Here is an 18,916-nt window from a genome sequence, read left to right on the forward strand (position 1 = left end):
TGTTTTAATACTTCTTTAGGTGCAGCATACTGGAAAAGGTCATTACTAACCTGAGCATCAAATTCCTGCCACGTGGAAGTCAACGGAGCTTCAAGGTGTCTTTCGGCTTGCACGGCGTTAATTAAACACCAAGCCCAACAGCAGTTAATCAATATGTGGAGAGAGAGTTGAGCTGTAAGATACTCCTACGTTGTAGGATGTCTGACACAAACCTCACCATGCTTTGCCTCTGAGCCTTGAGGCATTCGAAACACAAGTTACTACAGATAGTGTCAAACAGGCAACACTGGGGTCTAGATAAAACTGAAGCCAATTCCTCTTAAATACCATCATTTGATCCTTTCCCTGCGTCTCCATCCCCAGCACATGTTCATTTAAAGCAAAACCAGCAGTTAAATCAAACCCAGCCTAAGCTACCAAGCTCCCCTCCTTCTTACTGCAACGAAGACCTGCTTGTTTCTTTAACCACCAACTTTCTGTTACATGGAAACTAATGTGGCTTGAGCTTTTAGAAAGGCAGAAAGGAGTGCAGGTAAAAATAGCTTGAGAGGAAACTGCGCTAGGTAACCATGTCCCAGTCCTGTCAGCACGTCACTGCAAGTTACTGGTATAGCTCTGCTGAAGGAGAGCTGTGGATGTGGTAGCAGTGGAAACCACGTCAGTCAAGCTGTGCAAGAAAGGAATCCATCCTGCCTACGACACGTCTACTTAAGTCAGAAGCCGGACGTTTTACATACAAAACTGCTGCCGCTCGGAATGGGTTTTGCTGTCGTGCCAACACAAATCAAGGAGAATGGATAAGGGAAGAGGCTGTGCTGGGCCACAGCAGTGCCATTTGGAAGCTGAGGAAACCTGGCCTCAAGGACTGGATTGCTGAGAGACTGGAGATTAGCTGACACACCAGGCTGGGAGGGTTGTGCCAGGTTAAAACTGCACATCTCCCATAAATCATTCCAACCCTTCCAGCAGGCTAAGAGCCAAACAGGTCCCAGTTAATCCTTCCCTGTGCGCTCCCATTTCCATCAGTCAGGACACAAGGCATGTGGCCTCGAAGCCTAAGATTTGCCAATGCTCTGGGAGGAAGCAATCTGTGCAACCCCATTTAATGGGAAGCGGTGGGAACGCCATCATTTGAGCTGGGATCTTGGAAAGAGATCCCTGCTTTTTTTGCAGAATTAAGCAGTAAAGAAGCATAGGCCAAAAGGAAAGAATGAATTTCAAAAGACCAAAACATGAGCTTTACAATGGACTCATACTAATGAATAAAAAAGGTGACTCTTATGTTAGGTTTTCATCCACAGGACATTACTAGTTTTTACATAGCCTGAGTAAAACAAGAGAAAAGAAAGTGGTAACAGAGAGTACAGGCAGATGGAGAGAGCTTCATATCAGTTCCTGCACCCTGCTGAGGGTTGTACCCTATGAACCATCTAATTAGCTGCCCAGCTGGTCCAAGAGGGTCAGGAGAAGAGATTACAGACACATCTTTGCCTTCTTCTTAGTGGCACTGAATTCCCTCAGGGCTGAACAGATGAGCAGGCTGCTGTTCCTCCACATGTCTAAGTCATTACAGTGCTGCCCTAGGGCAAAGGCATAACTTATTCCTATCACTCACTGGTGTAAGAAATAGCCTAGGTTTAATCCTAAACTGAAATTAAGAAGCGGTTGATCTCAGCCAGATGTCAGAGTGACAGTGGAACAGATCCCATCTAAAATACAGTGCTATTTTGGAAGAGTTTGATATAGCAGCTATGCACACAAGCTTCCTAATGGTGATGGAGCTGTATGTGTGCAGCAAACACATTTACTAACACATTGTATCTGCACAAGCCACATACTTAACCCACAGACACCGACTTCTCAAGAGTTCTGCATCCATCAGCTATTTTCAAGCCTTCCAAAAATGCTCATCTGCTAGAAATAGGTGACAAACACCAAAAAAGCTTTTAGTTTTCAATCAAATCTCAAATTGAGGGGGGTAATAACTGAGGGGGGGTATTAAAAGATCCCTTCCTTCCATGTGAACACAAAGGCCAGCAAACAATCTCCCCTCATCACAAAGATGCACTGAAGAGACTCAAATTATCCCTTGTTCTAGCAAACCTCAGCAGCAGTTGTGCAATGGTCTTGCCACCTTCCACTGGAAGCTAAGACCCTCCTAATGACATGATGATGTTTCTCCCATCCATGCACACATCCTTCACACAAATAGAGGCTGTGCCTTGCTGGGAAGAAGCCAGGAGCTCCGTGGCCTGTCCAGGAGGACCAACTTCATCCTTATTTTGCACCAGGAAGCATTCTGAGGATGGCAGTGTGATGCAGGCCACAGATCAGAGGATCTGTCACATTTGAAGCCTCTTCCTTTTGACTTTCTTGTGACCCTTCCCAAATCACTGCTGTCCTTTACAGCCCTATTTCCTCTTCTGAACTTCTGATGTTATCAACTCTTTGTGTCTCTCTGGCTGCTTTGTTGGACATCAACCCCTGTGGGACCCACAGGAAGAACCCAAATACAAACGGGCAGCTGATGACTGCACTGCTCTCACTGTTGGCTCATTTTCTAGTAGCTGCCACCATAAAAGGGTTATACTTGGTTCCAGGGGCTGTAGCCCAGCTCTCACCCATTGCAAGCACACCAGTCACCTGGATGCGAAACGCTACGTGCCTGAGCTTCAAGGGGAATGCAGGGGAGGCTGAACTTCAAAAGGAGAACTGATAGTTTTGAAGGGTTGTTATTCATCCCGCTAATGCAGGCAATTGCCTCGCCACAAACAGACTGCAGTGCTAAGAGACCATTTGATTTTCTAATTCCAGAGTTTTCTGCAAAGGAGCTGCTTCCACAATTTGGCTGATTACTGTTAGGAAATACAAACATTTGATCTGTCATAAACACTACACACAAGACAGGTTTTTCTCTTGCCCTTTTCTGAAGTGCCGAACGACCGATTCAGGGCTTTCTCCTGAAGTGCCTTTGTCCCATCTCTTTGATTTATTGCTCTTCCATGGGGGGATTGAAATCTCTTCATGTTTTCATGACTCAACGATGCTGATTAGGAGTTATCAGCAGCCAGCCTGAAAAGGTGGGTTATTTTGGTACTCACTGTTTGAAAGACAGATCAGCGTTCGGCAATGACTGGTTTTTTCCAATGCTGTATCACATTCCTTTATCACACACTTTATCAATATTCATTCAGAACTGTTCAGAGAATCAGCATAATATTCCCTTCCCTCCATTATCTTCTCTTAATAACTTTTTTCTGCTTAGTGATTTTTTTTTCCTAGGCACTAGTTTAATATTCTCTTTGGACAGTAAGAAATATTATCCCTGAGTAACGATTTACTAACTTTGTCCCTTTATCCTTGACTCCATTCTTATTCCTCCTGCCTTCACTGAACATATGTATAGTTTGGGGGGAAGTTTCAGAGGCTCCTGATGGGATGCCCTCAGCTCTACACCCTTTATCAAGCTGACTTTTCTCAATAGTGTTCAATGGAAGAGTCAAACCCAGACTCAAACCCTTGGATTTCGCTCTCCATGTTGCACACGATCAGGTCTGCTATCCCTCCTGCTATCCTGCAGTTCAAAGCAGGAATACCACTTGCTTTGCATTGTAAAGCACTGTGAGCTCTCCACACTGTTTCATATAAAGAAATAAAGAGAATTCTTATTATTAACACTGTCTTTTTAGTAACTCAAGTCAGAGTGAAGGGAAAACCCGCAGGAAGTTTTGGAATTTAAAGACCAGGGAGGAACATCTTCTCTGAACTCCTCTGTAGCACAAGCCATCCAATTTCATCCCTGAGAGCCTTTGCAATGACATTCCCAAGGTCTAGGCTGGATCATTTCAGGGCTGGCATTGGTGCCTGAGGAAAAACTCTGACTAGGGTTTTGTTATGTTGTTTCTACATTACCTGACACAGAATCTTCCCAGAATAAAGGTCTTTATGTGCTTCTGTGATGGAAACAATAAATAGGGCAGCCTGTCTATGGTATCAGTCAGCAGAGGTTCTAACACAGGGATTAATGAGAAATGAGAGTAGAGAGTTGCATAAAAGAGTGTCTTTAACAAGTGGATTAGAGAAGGAAAGGGTTTGTGGGACTCAAAGACCTGTCACTGTGCATTTCCCACCAGCAGTCAGCTTCCTAATGCCCGATTCGCACACAAAGCAGGGCTCAACCAGACTATTCCAAAGGTGTTTCATATCAGGTCTCAACAGAAACGAAGCACAAGCACACACAACACACGTCTTCATCCACTAACTGCTGACCCTACGCTTACTATCCTTGTGCCACCTCTTGTTACTACTATGTCTCCCACTCAGTAACCATCAGGAGATCAGAGATCCACACAGTGGATCAGAGAAAAAGGGCAAAGCTGCTGTTAAAAGCCAGTAACAAATATCCTAGTAGGGCAGAATCACAGAATCCCAGCCTTGTTCGGGTTGGAAGGGACCTTAAAGCTCATCCAGCTCCAACCCCTGCCACGGGCAGGGACACCTTCCACTAGAGCAGCTTGCTCCAAGCCCCTGTGTCCAACCTGGCCTTGAACACTGCCAGGGATGGGGCAGCCACAGCTTCTCTGGGCACCCTGTGCCAGCGCCTCAGCACCCTCACAGGGAAGAGCTTCTGCCTAAGAGCTCAGCTCAGTCTCCAGGCTTTCCTCTTAACACCATTTCCTTGATACCCCTCCAATGCTGCCCATTAGGAAGCAAAGAGGCTTCCATTTAAAGGCTGCTGCCGTATCTGCCTCTTCCTCCCAGACCTGATTTCTCAAAGCAGTGGAGCCAGGCTTGACGGAAGGCAGGTCCATTTGCCAGCACAGCAAAGCACGGAGAAGCAGAGAGATGCCACCTAAGGTCAAAAAATCTGACAACATCTTTAAACACGTGCACTAGAATCATAGAATAGTTTGGGTTGGAAAGGACCTTAAGATCATCCAGTTCCAACCCCCCTGCCATGGGCAGGGACACCTCACACTAAACCATCTCACCCAAGGCTCTGTCCCACCTGGCCTTGAACACTGCCAGGGATGGAGCATTCACAATCTCCCTGGGCAACCCATTCCAGTGCCTCACCACCCTAACAGCAAAGAATTTCTTCCTTAAATCCAATCTAAACTTCCCCTGTTTCAGTTTGAACCCGTTACCCCTTGTCCTGTCACTACAGTCCCTAGTGAATTTATCATCAGTCTTTCTGCAGCACACCAAAGGGATTATTTCTCACCCAAGTAAGGAAAAACCAGGGAGAAAGTGGGAGACACCCATCCAGAAGCTCAAATATGCAGACACCAGGAGAAATCCATGCCATTTCTATCCAAGCCACAGACTCCCTGACTGGTAAGGGGTAAAGCTGCTCGAGGACACTTAGAAAACTGGCTGGCAAGCTCCCAGCTTTAAGCCTTGGAAAGATCTTTGCAGCCTGCCTGTGCTTTAACCCATCTAGGACACCAAATCGCTCTCCCAAAGCAGTGCTTTGTCTAGGTTTTCTGTTTAGACTCCGAAGCTCTTCCAGGAAGGCACAGACCCCCCTCTCCTACGCCCTGCAATGCAAATCCAAATCACCAGGTTTCAGTTGCCTGCTGCCACGAACCTGGGGGCAGTGAAGCAATGCCATGGGAAGTAGCTAAGGGCATATTTTGGTATGCATGAGCTGCACATCAGCAAGTGGTATCAGCTGCAGCTTTGCACCTTTTTCCAATTGCCTTCAAGTAACCCTGGCCTCCCACATCATGAATCTCTGGAGCTTCAACCAGAGGTGATTTTCCCCTTTTTAAAGTAGAAGAAGTAGCTGCAGTTTTGAAATTACCTTTCACCCCAAAGTAACACCCTCCAGGATGGGGCAAGAAGGGAAGAAATGATGTGCTCAGGTGCTAGAAGCAATAGAGCTTTTTAGTAAGGAATGAAAGAGGGACCATCTGAGGGCACCAGCTGCAGTGTTTGGCACTGACTCTGCCTGGAGTAAGGCAAAACACAGGAAAATCAAACAAAACAACCCCATAGTACTTCATTGGTTATCCACAGGCAGACTATGCCAAAACCAGGGAAAACATCAGCCCAAATACATCTATTAAGGGGGGACAGGAGATGCACTTGCAGACAGGGTGGTGGTTAAAGAGCCCCCGATGAGCTGTGACTACAACTCACATGGAAAGGGTGATCTGTCAGTATCCTGACAAAGCCCATGGAAACCCAGACTGTGGTCACCAGATAGATACTGGCAGGTAGGGCAGCAGCTTTCTCATCAGCAGAACAAGCTCTGGGGGTCACACCAAGCAGCAGTGCAAAGGAGACACAAGGAGTTAATGAGGACGTGAGATGGGAGAAGCTTCAAGATATTCCTAAGGAAAAAGCCTTTAGAGAGAATCACAGAATCATCAGAATCCCAAACTGGTTCGGGTTGGAAGGGACCTTAAAGCTCATCCAGTCCCAACCCCCTGTCACCAGGACACCTTCCACTAGAGCAGATTGCTCCAAGCCCCATCCAACCTGGCCTTGCTATGGAAGTTTGGTAAGAATGGGAACATTTCCTGTCCCTCCACTGTACTGGCTCCGGAACCAGCAGGTAGAGAATCAGATCTGCACTGTCTACAGGAAAAAGCAGAAGAGAAAAATGTGTTTTTCCAGCACACATTCCCTCATGGGAGACAAGATCGGAGCTGAAGCGTATCCAGTCTGCCTGTCCAGTGATGTCAGGAGCTGAAGTATGGGTATATGAGAAAATAGCTAGCAGCCAGAACATAACAGCTCCAAAAGCGGATGTTGGAACAGCTAAAGACAAGCTGTAAGACTAAACAGAAGCAATGGCTCAGAAGATCTCTAAACCTCTTCCTTGGACTGAGCACAACGTAATTCCCCCCGGGGAGGGAAAAGTACTTCTCTTTTCACCACCGTATTCTTGAGGGCACCAGTTCTCAAAGAGAGCGTGTAATGAAAAGGATAAAAGTTTAATGCATTAAGTAAGTCAGCAAAGAACACTCTATGGCTAATTACAATATTCATGATAAAGTCATCTGAGACAGCGATTCAGAGAACTTACGGGGCACTGCTCACCTCTCCAGAGGAGAAGGGAATAAACAAGAGGCGTATATGCTCATTAATCTCAGTGTATTTCCTACGGTCCTTAAATTCTCTGTTTTAGCAAAGGCTAAGGAGAATATGCTAACTAACCTCATTACTCTAATTACCTTTTGCTAATGGGCCCAATGAACCTTAAAGAAAAAAGGTTAAAAATCTCTTCAAACTGCAGTACACAAGCTATTTTTCTTGCATTCTGTACTGATACTGAAATGAGAAGATGGAGGAGATGAGAAGATCTGAAGGGGGCCTATAGGGATGCTGGGAAGGGACTCTTCATTCGGGACTGGAGTGACAGGACAAGGGGTAATGGGTTAAAACTGAAACAGGGGAAGTTTAGATTGGATCTAAGGAGGGAAATCTTTGCTGTTAGGGTGGTGAGGCACTGGAATGGGTTGCCCAGGGAGGTTGTGAATGCTCCATCCCTGGCAGTGTTCAAGGCCAGGTTGGACAAAGCCTCGGGTGAGATGGTTTAGTGTGAGGTGTCCCTGGCCATGGCAGGGGGGTTGGAACTGGATGACCTTAAGGTCCTTTCCAACCCTAACTATTCTCTGATTCTAAGACAGTTAACTTGCATGGTTTGGATGAAGTGAAGACCTGAGTGCAAAGAGGCCCCAGGTTCCATAAAAAGCTCAAATACGAAGAGTTACCATTTGTTGCTTACCACCTCACAGTGCAACACTGGGGTCTACAGATTAAACAAACCAGCATCATTCCACCTCTAATTCAGACCATGCCTTCCTCTGGATTAGTTCATTTGTGCATAAGCTAAGCCAACCAGGTTGCTCTTTTGCAACCATCAGCTGGGCAGGGGAAAGGCTGAAACACTGCAGCAGGGCTGACAAGGTGTTCACTGAGCCAAATACCCTCAGGTTGACGTGCCAGAAGCACCAGGAAAGACTCAGGGGGGATTTCTTGGTACAAGACACACGTGGGTATTGCCAAAGGAAAACAAATAGCAAAGCAAAAGTAACTGGCAAAGCAGCAGCAACCACTGGTCAGTAAGGAAAGCTGAGCTTTGAGGAGATGCTGACACGGGAGCCCTCACATTTGCAAGCAGTGAAATCAGATTAAGACAGGATTCTCCTTTACGGTTGTAGTGTGGTTTATGGGATGAAAGAAAACAGGCAGAAAGATCTGACAGATCAGAGCTTTCAGGTAATGTGGCTCCAATAGCAATTACCTCAGAACCCAAAGAACAGAGTCAGTGACACAAAATCAAGGTAGTTTTGCCTGCCCAGTATTAAACAAATAAAGCCTGTTTATCAGCTGAAGCTGACATTATCACTTCCATCACAAACTGAGGCGATGCTCACCATCATTTGTGCTTATCTATGCAGCAATAGGACAGAGACCCTGTTTTATTTCTACAGCTTCTTCAGTGTTATCTCTTGCCCTTTTAATTGCACTTACCATCTATTAAAATCCCCAATTCGGAAGTCATGTGCTGATGTCCAAAGCCCCACATTTTTAAGCCTCCCAGCTCTGAAGAATGAAAAGCGTACAACTATCTCCTAAAGGGTTCCACATCTATTTTTCATGCTTTCTGGGGGACCAGGGCAGGGGAAGATGATTTATGGCTCTTCAATGCTTAAGTCGTCACAGCTGCTTCCCTTTCCTCCGTTATTTGGTAACATAAATGGAGCGATCCATTCTTAACGCATGAAGAGAACAAGGATGTTCATGTTCTGCTGCATAATGCAAGGAGACAGGCTCAGGAAAGGAACCACAAAACTTCACCCAAGCACTGGAGGAGTTGTGACCTGATTGCTGGCTGTGTGAAGGGGGAGGACCAAGAGGCAGGCGGTGCAATCCGGGCACCAGGCTGTCACCATGTGCAACAATTACACTTAACAAGTGAAGCCATTCCAGCTTCCTCCCGCTGAGCTCCTGGCCTCTGGTGGCAAAGCTGGAGGAACAACTCAGCTTCTCGTGTCACTTTGGTGAATTGTAGTCCCCTGTATGTGCCTGTGCAACCAGCCAGTGATTGCAGCTCTCCTGCACATCCCCTCCTCACTTACAGCCATACCCTTCTTAACTGGGCACAATGTATTAGACTATTTATGTGGACTAAAGTCACAGTGAGCAACCCAGCTACACCATCCCTACAGCTTTTCATTAAATCCACTTCATTAAACCTGCTTCTTCACTTTAATAATCTCTATTCTTTTAGGGACCTTTGACAAGTGCATGCACGGACAGGCCAAGGGGAATGGCTTGAACCTGTCAGAGGGGAGACTGAGATGAGCTCTTAGGCAGAAGCTCTTCCCTGGGAGGGTGATGGGACACTGGGATGGGTTGAATGGAGAAGCTGTGGCTGCCCCATCCCTGGCAGTGTTCAAGGCCAGGTTGGACACAGGGGCTTGGAGCAAGCTGCTCCAGTGGAAGGGGTCCCTGCCTGTGGCAGGGGTTGGAGCTGGAGGAGCTTTAAGGTCCCTTCAACCCAAACTGTTCTAGGACTCTATGATTATCTCTGGCAGCAATAAAGTCAAGCTGGAGTAATAAAAAAGGCAAAATCCACACAAAGAGAACAAAGCCATTGCAAGGATACCTTTCTCTTTATAATATAATTAAAAAGAACCATGCTGGCCATGAAGGTGGCAGGCACTCTCCAGTTGCTGCTGTAAGGTCAGTGGGGTACTGCCCTTAGGGTTTCCTGCTGAAAACTCTACGCCGATGTCAAATAGCAGCAGGAAAAGGAATTACACGGACACGGTCCCTGCAGAGCTGGTGTGTGAGGTCTGTGCAGGAGAGCAGCACAAGGAACACACATCTCCAGTTCCGTTTAACCCAGATAACACAAGGCTTTCAGCTGTCCCCATTTCACCAAAGCACTTCAGCATCTCTCTCTAAACTAGGGCGATTTACAGGACGTGCAAGTGAGTGATGCTGTAGTGGTTTCCGTTCTCAGGACCGCAAAACCTATGGGAGGGGACCATGGGCAAAGTTCAGTTCACCTCTTTCTTGCACAATTAACAGCGGGTGCAGCTGTTTCCAAAGTGCGGTGAAGATGGAAAAGTTACAGACCCAAAACACTCTTCCAGCTGTACATGAACACCTACCTCTAAAGGTACGAGACAGCTCCTTTTTGAGAGGCTTCCTGTACCCCTTTCCAAAAGTACCTGATGCTTGCTGCTATTGGAAACAGGATGCGGGACCATGACCCATCAGTGTTCAGGTCTGACCGCCATAGCAACCTGGCTGGTCCTGCCTGCAGAAACCTGGGCACAGCACAGACCCAAAGCAAAGCTGAAGAACAGTTTCCAACACAATTCCACCTATTCTGCAGCGCTGGCAACGTGCACAGACATCTTTTGTATCTGTAAGCAGAGAAAATTTGATCTGGGAGTCGTGGAGAGAGCAAGCGGAATTTATGGCACTCCCCAGGTCATTTATTTTTCATAGCATCATTTTTCTGACCATAACTACCCTTTAAATGGCAACAGCAGAGAGCCACTGAGGTTTCTAAATTAAAATGAAAAAGCCCCATGGTTTCTTTCTCCTTCCCTGAATAAACATATTTAAAAGTACAAGAACTGAGCTAGAAATCACCAGTAACAAAGACTTTTCATCTGTGGTAGCCTCCAAACAGTCTGGTACCATCTGTACTTTCCTGATTTCAGCAAGCAGCAGTGAGTAATAGCATCTGATTGTCTGTAGGAGTTGGGAGGAGGAGGACTGAACACTCTTCCACCACTAAACTCATTGTGTTATAAAGATCAAGGAGCCTTGTTCTGATCCTACTTGCATGCTGGTGTAAAGTGACTCCCAGTATAAGCTCTCCTGAGAATGAAGTTGCTGTGGATGCTCAAGGAGCTCCGCAGAAGGAGCTTGATACTGTTAAGAGTTCTATGTTTTCATTGAGAACAGACCCTGTTCCCTTACTCTGCGTCAGGCTTCAGGTCTTGCAGAGCCTCTACAATTCATTGCTACAGGCATCACAAGAAATACTCCTAGTTCTGCTAGTAACATAGGATCAAACCCCTCAACTAAAGCTTGGGAGTAAAACATCTCTTGCATCCATTCCATTCCATTCCATTCCATTCCATTCCATTCCATTCCATTCCATTCCATTCCCATTCCCTTTTGGTCCTCCTCTTACGCACACAGCTAACACCACTACCATTGATACCAGCTTTTTGTTCAAGAACCTTATCTTCAGTGATAACTATCTAGCTCCAGAGTTCTCTTTCAGCCAGCTAATAAACCATTCCTACTCCCTGTTGCTTCTCTCCTTTTGTCACTAAACAGCATCAATCCCAATCCAGAGAACCTGGAGCAGAGCCTGCACAGAAAACAATAGGCAAAGCCATGTGGTGATGCCTCCCATGCCTTTGGGAGCTCGCCACATGCACCCGCACACTGCTCACAGCTGTGCAAAAGGATCAAAAGGAAAAGCTGGAAGCAGATTGTCTTTCCAGCCAGCACTGGGGTAAGGCACACTCCTTGCAGCAGGAAAGGAGAGGAGGCTCCTTCCTATCCCAAGCTAAAACCACCATCAGTGCCTTACTCAGCAGGAGCCTCCCAGCAAGTCTGGCTGAGTTTAAGACCCCTATTCAGTGGATCTACAGTGTGTTTAGGGGATGCACGAACAGCTGCCTGGGAAGGATGCAGGGAATTCACCTACAAGAGTTAAATTCACTGCATGGAACAAGAGGCAGCTGCCACCTTCCCTTTGCCTTTTAAGCGAGGAAGCAATCAAAGAGACCTAACTGGACTTTAAATGGTCAGGGCTGAAATCAAGCAGTGCAGCTGATTTAGAGGCATGTTCACCTCCCTGCCTAAACCCAGCATCATTTAACCTTCCTCTATAAATCAAGAAGTTAAACAGAAATAGGTACAGGCAAAGTGGCTACCGTAAATCAAGTGATTGAGTGAAGGAACCCAGGCAGAGCACAGAGCTCCTCAGCCACACAAAACCACTGCCTATGTAGTGAGAGTTATGATCCCAGATCGGCATGCTGAGTAATAGCTTGAGCTTATACAGTGCCTGGCATTTGGTAAAACCAGAAAGTGCTTTCCTGGTTGTGTACAGATAGAGGTCAGTCATCTCCAAATACAACCAGCCAGGGATGCATGCGGAATGCGGCAGCAGCTCTCTGCAAAGCAAGCCAAGGGGTTCTGAAAGGGGAAACCAAGGCAAACATCTCTCTCCATGCTTTGGAGAGGCAGAGTAACATCAGCTTGGCAACCACTGAGCTAAGGGAGCACGCTCACTACTTCGAGAAGCAGACAAGGCACCCCAGTGGATACAGAAGGATGAGAGCAGAAAGCGGTTTTACATCCTTCATTTGCGAGGTACCCACTTCAGCTCCAGCCAGTATCAGGCAGCTTCTGGGTCAAGAAAACAAAGCTGAATGCCAAACAAAAAGAACTGCAGGAAAAGAGATCCACGTGATCCAAGGCACTTAAAGATCCCTTGGAAAATTCAGCAGTCAAACCCAGGAGAGGTTCTCTTTTAGCTCACGACGTCAGCCCTGGTGTATGGGAAGCAGACGCAAGGTACCAGGGTTAGATCTTGAGGATTCTACTCGATCTAGCAATACAGCTTATTTCACTTCTGTCACTGCCACTTGTCATACTTCTGTGATGCATGGTTTTGTCCCTAAATCCAATTTCTAGAGTAAAAAACCACCCCAAACCCTAAAAGAGTATCAAGGAAAAGAAAAAAGTGATTGTTCCAAGGCTGGCTGGCTCCTGGTATGGGCTGTGGCAGGAGTCATATATTTTGCTTAATTAAGATAAGGCTGTTGCTTCTTTGCAGATTGCACTAATACAGAATTTATCGATGCAGCATTACACAGCGGTTTAAAGTGATAAAATACAGCTGATGCAGAAGCCAAAGGCACCCTGAGCTGAAAAGCAGAAAACACGCTAATAGAGATGGATCTCCATGCTTCAGCCTAGCAGGAGTGCTTCCCACCACATCCAATAGCCAGTCCTGACTTAAGGAAGCAAATACTTAATGTACTGATTCAAAATGAATTCCTGCCTGTTTTACCTTAGGCAGGAGTGTCTGCACTCAGCCCAGGCACTCAGCCCCATTCCTAGAGCCCACCTGAAGCAGTTCAGTGCCACCAGTTCAACATGGAACCACAGAGGCACCAAGTGGCAACTCTTCCGAAGCCCTTACCCCAAATACCTGTTTGATGATCCAGAACTCCTCTGTTGTTGAAGATTATCCTACCACAGCTAAATGTTCTAGCTGGGTCTTAGCTCTGCGTGTAAACCCAACTGTGTTCCCTGCAGAACACTGTTTGCTTTGGGGTCCAGGTTCCTTGTTGCTCAGGTTCCAAGCCCCACGTTACCAGGGCAATGAGCCTTTATGACTTCAAGTGACAGCTGGTAAGCAGTGAGGTAAGAGTCTTTGGGTGGCTTCAGAACAGAGCATGGCTTCAGAACAGAACCAGAGCATGACTGGTATTAACAAGTCATCAAGAGCAGTGATTAATGCCCCCCTTTCCCTTTTCCCATCCTTGGCAGTGTTCAAGGCCAGGCTGGACAGGACTTGAAACAACCTGGTCTAGTGGAAGGTGTCCCTGCCCGTGGCTTTTAGAAGGAGAAAACCATGGCATGACAGATCAGAAGTGACCTCAGTAGCTGTACACATCATGTCCCGTTTAGATTAAGATATTTGGGCTTCCTGAGAGTGCAACCATGCCTTAAGAGGTGTGCTCTGGCCAAAGGGTATAGAAGAGCCTGACACCAAAAGCTACAATTCTCCTGTTTGAACAACCGTTAGAAGGATGAGCTCAGTGGGGCTGGATGGAGCCACTGTGGGTCTGTAAGATGAGTATTAATCAGTAATGGTGTCTGACACTGAGCCTTTGTCACCTGTACCTGAATCCCATGGGAAGGGCACAGGCTCAGCTAAGGAGAAAGCACCGCTTGTGTGTATCTCAAACTCACAATCATTTTTAGACAGCTTTTAATCATGGTGCATTTTGTAACACAATGTCTTGATCTCCTCTGACTTGCATCTCTCTGTTAGATAGCTGATGGCACGACACATTTCCCTTTGTTTAGATTGCAACAGACTAGTCCCAAAGTGTCAGGTGAAAAAGAACACCCTGATTATGCGGCTTAACTTTAGTTCCTAATGACTCATGTTCACTCTTGGCAGCGATGACTGATTTGATTGCCATTTAAATTCCTACGTACAGGTGAGGACCCAATCACAAAGAACAGCTTCTTGGTTTTCAGGGTTTCTGGGCTGGATCAAAATCAAGATTAAAATTGAGGTCTATGGATGGGAAAGTTCATTCTGCAAACTGCTTTCAGGAGAAGTCTGTTTAAAGTGATAAAGCTGCTTGTAAGACCTGCTTCACATAGTCTAACTGGGACATGGAGGCTTTAGCCTGCATACTTGTGTTAGAACAGGACACCCTGAGAGCATGTTTCTGGTTTATCTGTGCATGTCCAGTTTCTTTCTATAGCTTGGGGGGGTCAGGAATGGGTTTTGGATCTGACAAATCCCATTCATGTGTTGTGTTAACTATAAATATGCATGTGTACTGTATTTGAATCTGGCACTGGATGCTGAACGTGGCATCTTGAGCAGTATTTTTATCTTTGTTTATTCTTAGATCTATTTTGCATGAAAATCATACATATTTTTGTAGAGAGGGTTATAAATTTATCCAGGACACTAACAGAGTTTGGCTCCTTAGCTGATCTCTCACTTAGTCCCCAAATTCCCTGAGCTATTAGTTTATTTACAAGGCTAATGAATGCCCTACTTTTTCCTTTTATCCTATGTCAACAGCATAATACTACTCTCTTCTTTTTAAATTAACACTTTGCCTAAAAATCTTTTTATAGTATCTTCTTCTAATCAGTAAATAATTGGGAAATAACTCGGAGCTGTTACTATAATAATGATAATCATCCTCATCAGCTCACTGGGGTGATTTCTGGCTATTCCCCATGTGGAGCAGCACTAGCTTTAAGGCAGTATCAGGAGCAGCAGCGTTTCTGCAGTGTTTCCAGCATGATGGAAAGCAGAGAGGCTGCTGGCAGCTCTGGAGGAACCTGTGCTCGTAAAGCTTTCCTGTCCAGTTGGCAGATCCGTGAGGTCTGTTTAGATAAAGCCCTGCTGGAAGCATTGGCATTTATGTGAAGTGGGCCAGGAAGTCTGACACTTGGCGTTGCGTGCTGCCTCGGGCATTCGGATTCAAGCACCTACTCTGAAACAACGGCACACAGCGTGCATCAGAACAGGGATTCGTGTCGAGCCGTCAGACAACTGCGAAAACAGGGCTCTGAATGCTCAGTTTAAAACAATTAGACAGCAGGAACAGGCTTGATTTTTAGTTCTCTTCCCCCTCACGGTTGAGAGGAGCTGTTTGTGGGTTCTTGAGGCTTTTCTTTGTTCGTGGTCGCAGACCTACTGCTTGCTTCTAATGCAGTAAACATGCAGAGCAGACACCGGGCTGTCACCTTGGGGAGACACCTCCATCCCTTGAGAATGGTTTGAAGGACTGCACAACGCATATATGGAATAATATTCTTATTTGAGAACACTTGGAACAACATAGACTGAACATTGGAGGCGTTAGGAGAATAAAAAGGAATTTCGCTTAATGTGACATCGCACTTCTAATGCCTGGGAGCGAGTAGGAACAATGGTGAACTTCATGGAGCTTAATCTTGTTTGTCAGGCGATTTAGCACGCTTGTTTTTGTAAATCTCAGAGATCGTCAGCATCCATAGCGAATGGAGACTGGATTAAACAGGAACTAACGTGCTGTTCTCTTAAAGCGCGTCGTGTAACACAACACGTCAGGTTTTAACCGGGCACAGTGTGAAGCGACACGATTTCAGTGGGGTGATGCGATGCGAGGTGTCGACCATTGAAGAGTGCAGTTGGAAGTGTGATGGCTTTTAAGAATTCTAACAACAAGCATGTTTGCACCTACTTCTACTCACTTCCTGGGCTACCGTGTAACTACAGGTAGAAATAAACCTTACCTTGACATCTGAAAGCCCGTGGCTTGAGTTCTGGATGCAGGCGATTCTAATCAGCATCACAGAATCACAGACAGCTTCCCTGGGCACCCTGTGCCAGCGTCTCAGCACCCTCACAGGGAAGAGCTTCTGCCTAAGAGCTCATCTCAGTCTCCCCTCTGGCAGGTTAAAGCCATTCTCCTTGGCCTGGCCCTACAGGCCCTTGTCCCAAGCCCCTCTCCAGGTTTCCTGCAGCCCCTTCAGGCACTGGAGCTGCTCTCAGGTCTCCCCTTCAGGAGCCTTCTCTTCTCCAGGCTGCCCCAGCCCAGCTCTCTCAGCCTGGCTCCAGAGCATCTTCATGGGTTTTCCCACCATTGGCCTCCAGCTGCCAGGCTCTGAGGCAAACTTCACATCCAGCACTGAAACATGCCTGTGTGTACACACAGCTTCAGTGGCAACGGGTACCTTAGGAAATGATGAGTCTCCTTTAATGTCACCTTCTGGATTTATACAAGGGGACCATAAGCCCGGGCTGCCCCTTGCCCCGGGGGGCACAGGACAATAGCTGAGGTTAGGAGCTCCCACTGAAAGCAGCTGCCCTGCCATGAATTATGTTTCCAAACTGCACCCTTTGTAGTGCTTTAAATGCTGCTTGGGCCTCCAAATGGGAAAGAAGAACAGAGCTGATGATTATGTGTAATCCTATGTCCTCCCAATCCCCTTCACCCCAGGTTTCTTGAGGATTAGTCTAAAGCACCCAGGGTGTCTCTAATTACTGGATCAAAGCTGTGCAACAAATGATGGGAGAGCCTACAGCATCCAGGAAAACACGAGCTCAATGCAGTTTAAGAGGAGAGAGGAGGAAAAGGAGGACGCTCCCAAGGCCCACAGCCTGCTGCACATGGTCTTGAGGGATCTAAGGCAGCACACGCTTGTTTGAAGGTGTTACTATCCTGCTTTTGTGTGAGAATTCCCCAAGCTTTATCCACACACTTTTGCAGAGGATTCTGGCTTCTCCGTAGGGATTTATTTTTACCCAGAGAATTGGGCTTGCGGCACTCCTCATGGGCTGCATCCTTGGCAGATGGGAACTGGTATTGCTCCACTGACGTCAGCACTCACAGCTTGCAAGGAATCACTGAGACAACAGTTTATCCTGAACTAATCTCCTCCTCCTCCCCTTTCTATTTACTCACACCAGGGAACACAGCTCATGTCTGGCATGGGCCATAAAAACACTCAAGGCAACACTCCTCATCCCTGCCCTGGAGCAAAAAGCCTCTCGTGTACCTGAAGGAACAAGGCACTGCCTTCCAGGTGAGAAAGGGGGCTCTGCACATCCCGTGCTGATGTGACACTGGGGTGGGTACCCAAGCAGATGTGCCTGCAAGGGGCTGCCCTGCACCACGCAGCTGTAAGAACACCCCTGCAGCCAGCTCAGCATCCCTGAAACATGTGCTCTTATGTAGGATCCAGATACATGATTCCAAACATAGAATTGTATCATAGAATCCCAGACTGGTTTGGGTTGGAAGGGAGCTTAAAGCTCATCCAGTTCCAACCCCCAGCCATGGGCAGGGACACCTTCCACTGGAGCAGCTTGCCCCAAGCCCCATCCCTGATTAGAGATGATGGCATCCGACATGCCAGAGAGTACCTGTTAACTTTGTACATTTAAAAGAACAACCTTGTACATTACAACTTCTCTAAGGAAAACAGTAAGTTTTGAGTGATTTTGGTTTGTTTTCTACTTATTAACACAATATACTTTGTGGTTACTCCCTGGAGCTACAGACTTAGATCTACAATAGCAGGCTGAGGTTCTGACATATGCACAGGGTACGTGAAGATCAAGCTTTAAGAAGACAGCACGTATTGATGCAGGGTCTGCCACTGAGTTATATCATGGGTGGAAAGCTGGGGCAGTAAGACAACACAGCACAACCAGGCTTACTTCTGCTTTCTAGAATAATCTCAGCCTTGGCATAGCTTTTTGATGGACTCAGACAACAAAAAGCTCACAAAAAGATCACAGAACCCCAGACTGCTTTGGGCTGGAAGGGACCTTAAAGCTCATCCAGTTCCAACCCCCTTCCCACAGGCAGGGGCACTGGGTGCAGAACTGCTCCTGTAAGCGAGCATTAAGAGACTGTGGAATGAGCCAGACCATGGAGCCACACAGTGCTTACCAGTGAAGTCAGGGAGCAAGGAGACAAGGGGTGATTTCAGGCCCATCATTTCCAAGTGCCTGCTGCATGACGCACCAACAATACATCTCCCACCTTCCGGCGAACCACCCTGGCTCTAGTCTGTGAATCCATTCCTGTGTCATTAAGAATACTTAATGGCCTGGACAACTGCTGGCAATCAGCACACAAATAAATCAGTTGTATTTTGGAGCAAAAGAAAAAGCACTACCCGTTGAAAGCTTGTAGTATTAACAGTGCACATTTAACTACCCTCGTGCAGCCGTCGAGATGTCATTTAAAGAGCAAAATGATGGGGAGGGAAGGATTTGAAACGATTCCCAACAAGACCCTGACCCTCTTCTTTCTTGCCATTAGCAAGTTTCTGAAGCCTTCAGAGCAGTTTCATTGGTTCTCAATCACAAGGAGTTTTAACTGTGGAATTTAAATGATTCTCTCTCAGACAGACCTAATTTTAAGAGCCATTCAAGTGACATCCCTCTGAGCTACGGCACTTTGGGAAGACACTCCACTAGCATCCGCAGAGCTGTTTGCTCCACTGGAGCAAAGCAGACAAATACGACTTATCAGAAGAGGAGCAGGGGCTCAGGGATAGAGCCAAGGAGCTCCTAACAAAGGACAGCACATTCAGAAAAGCCCTGGCACCTGAGCTTGCAGCTAGAAATCTCAGTGGGAGCAGGCTGGTGTTC

Source organism: Pezoporus wallicus, unplaced genomic scaffold (genome assembly GCF_028554395.1).
Source record: "Pezoporus wallicus isolate ANWC-B61680 ecotype Strahan unplaced genomic scaffold, APGP_CSIRO_Pwel_v1 contig_2348, whole genome shotgun sequence".
Taxonomy (NCBI): Eukaryota; Metazoa; Chordata; class Aves; order Psittaciformes; family Psittacidae; genus Pezoporus; species Pezoporus wallicus.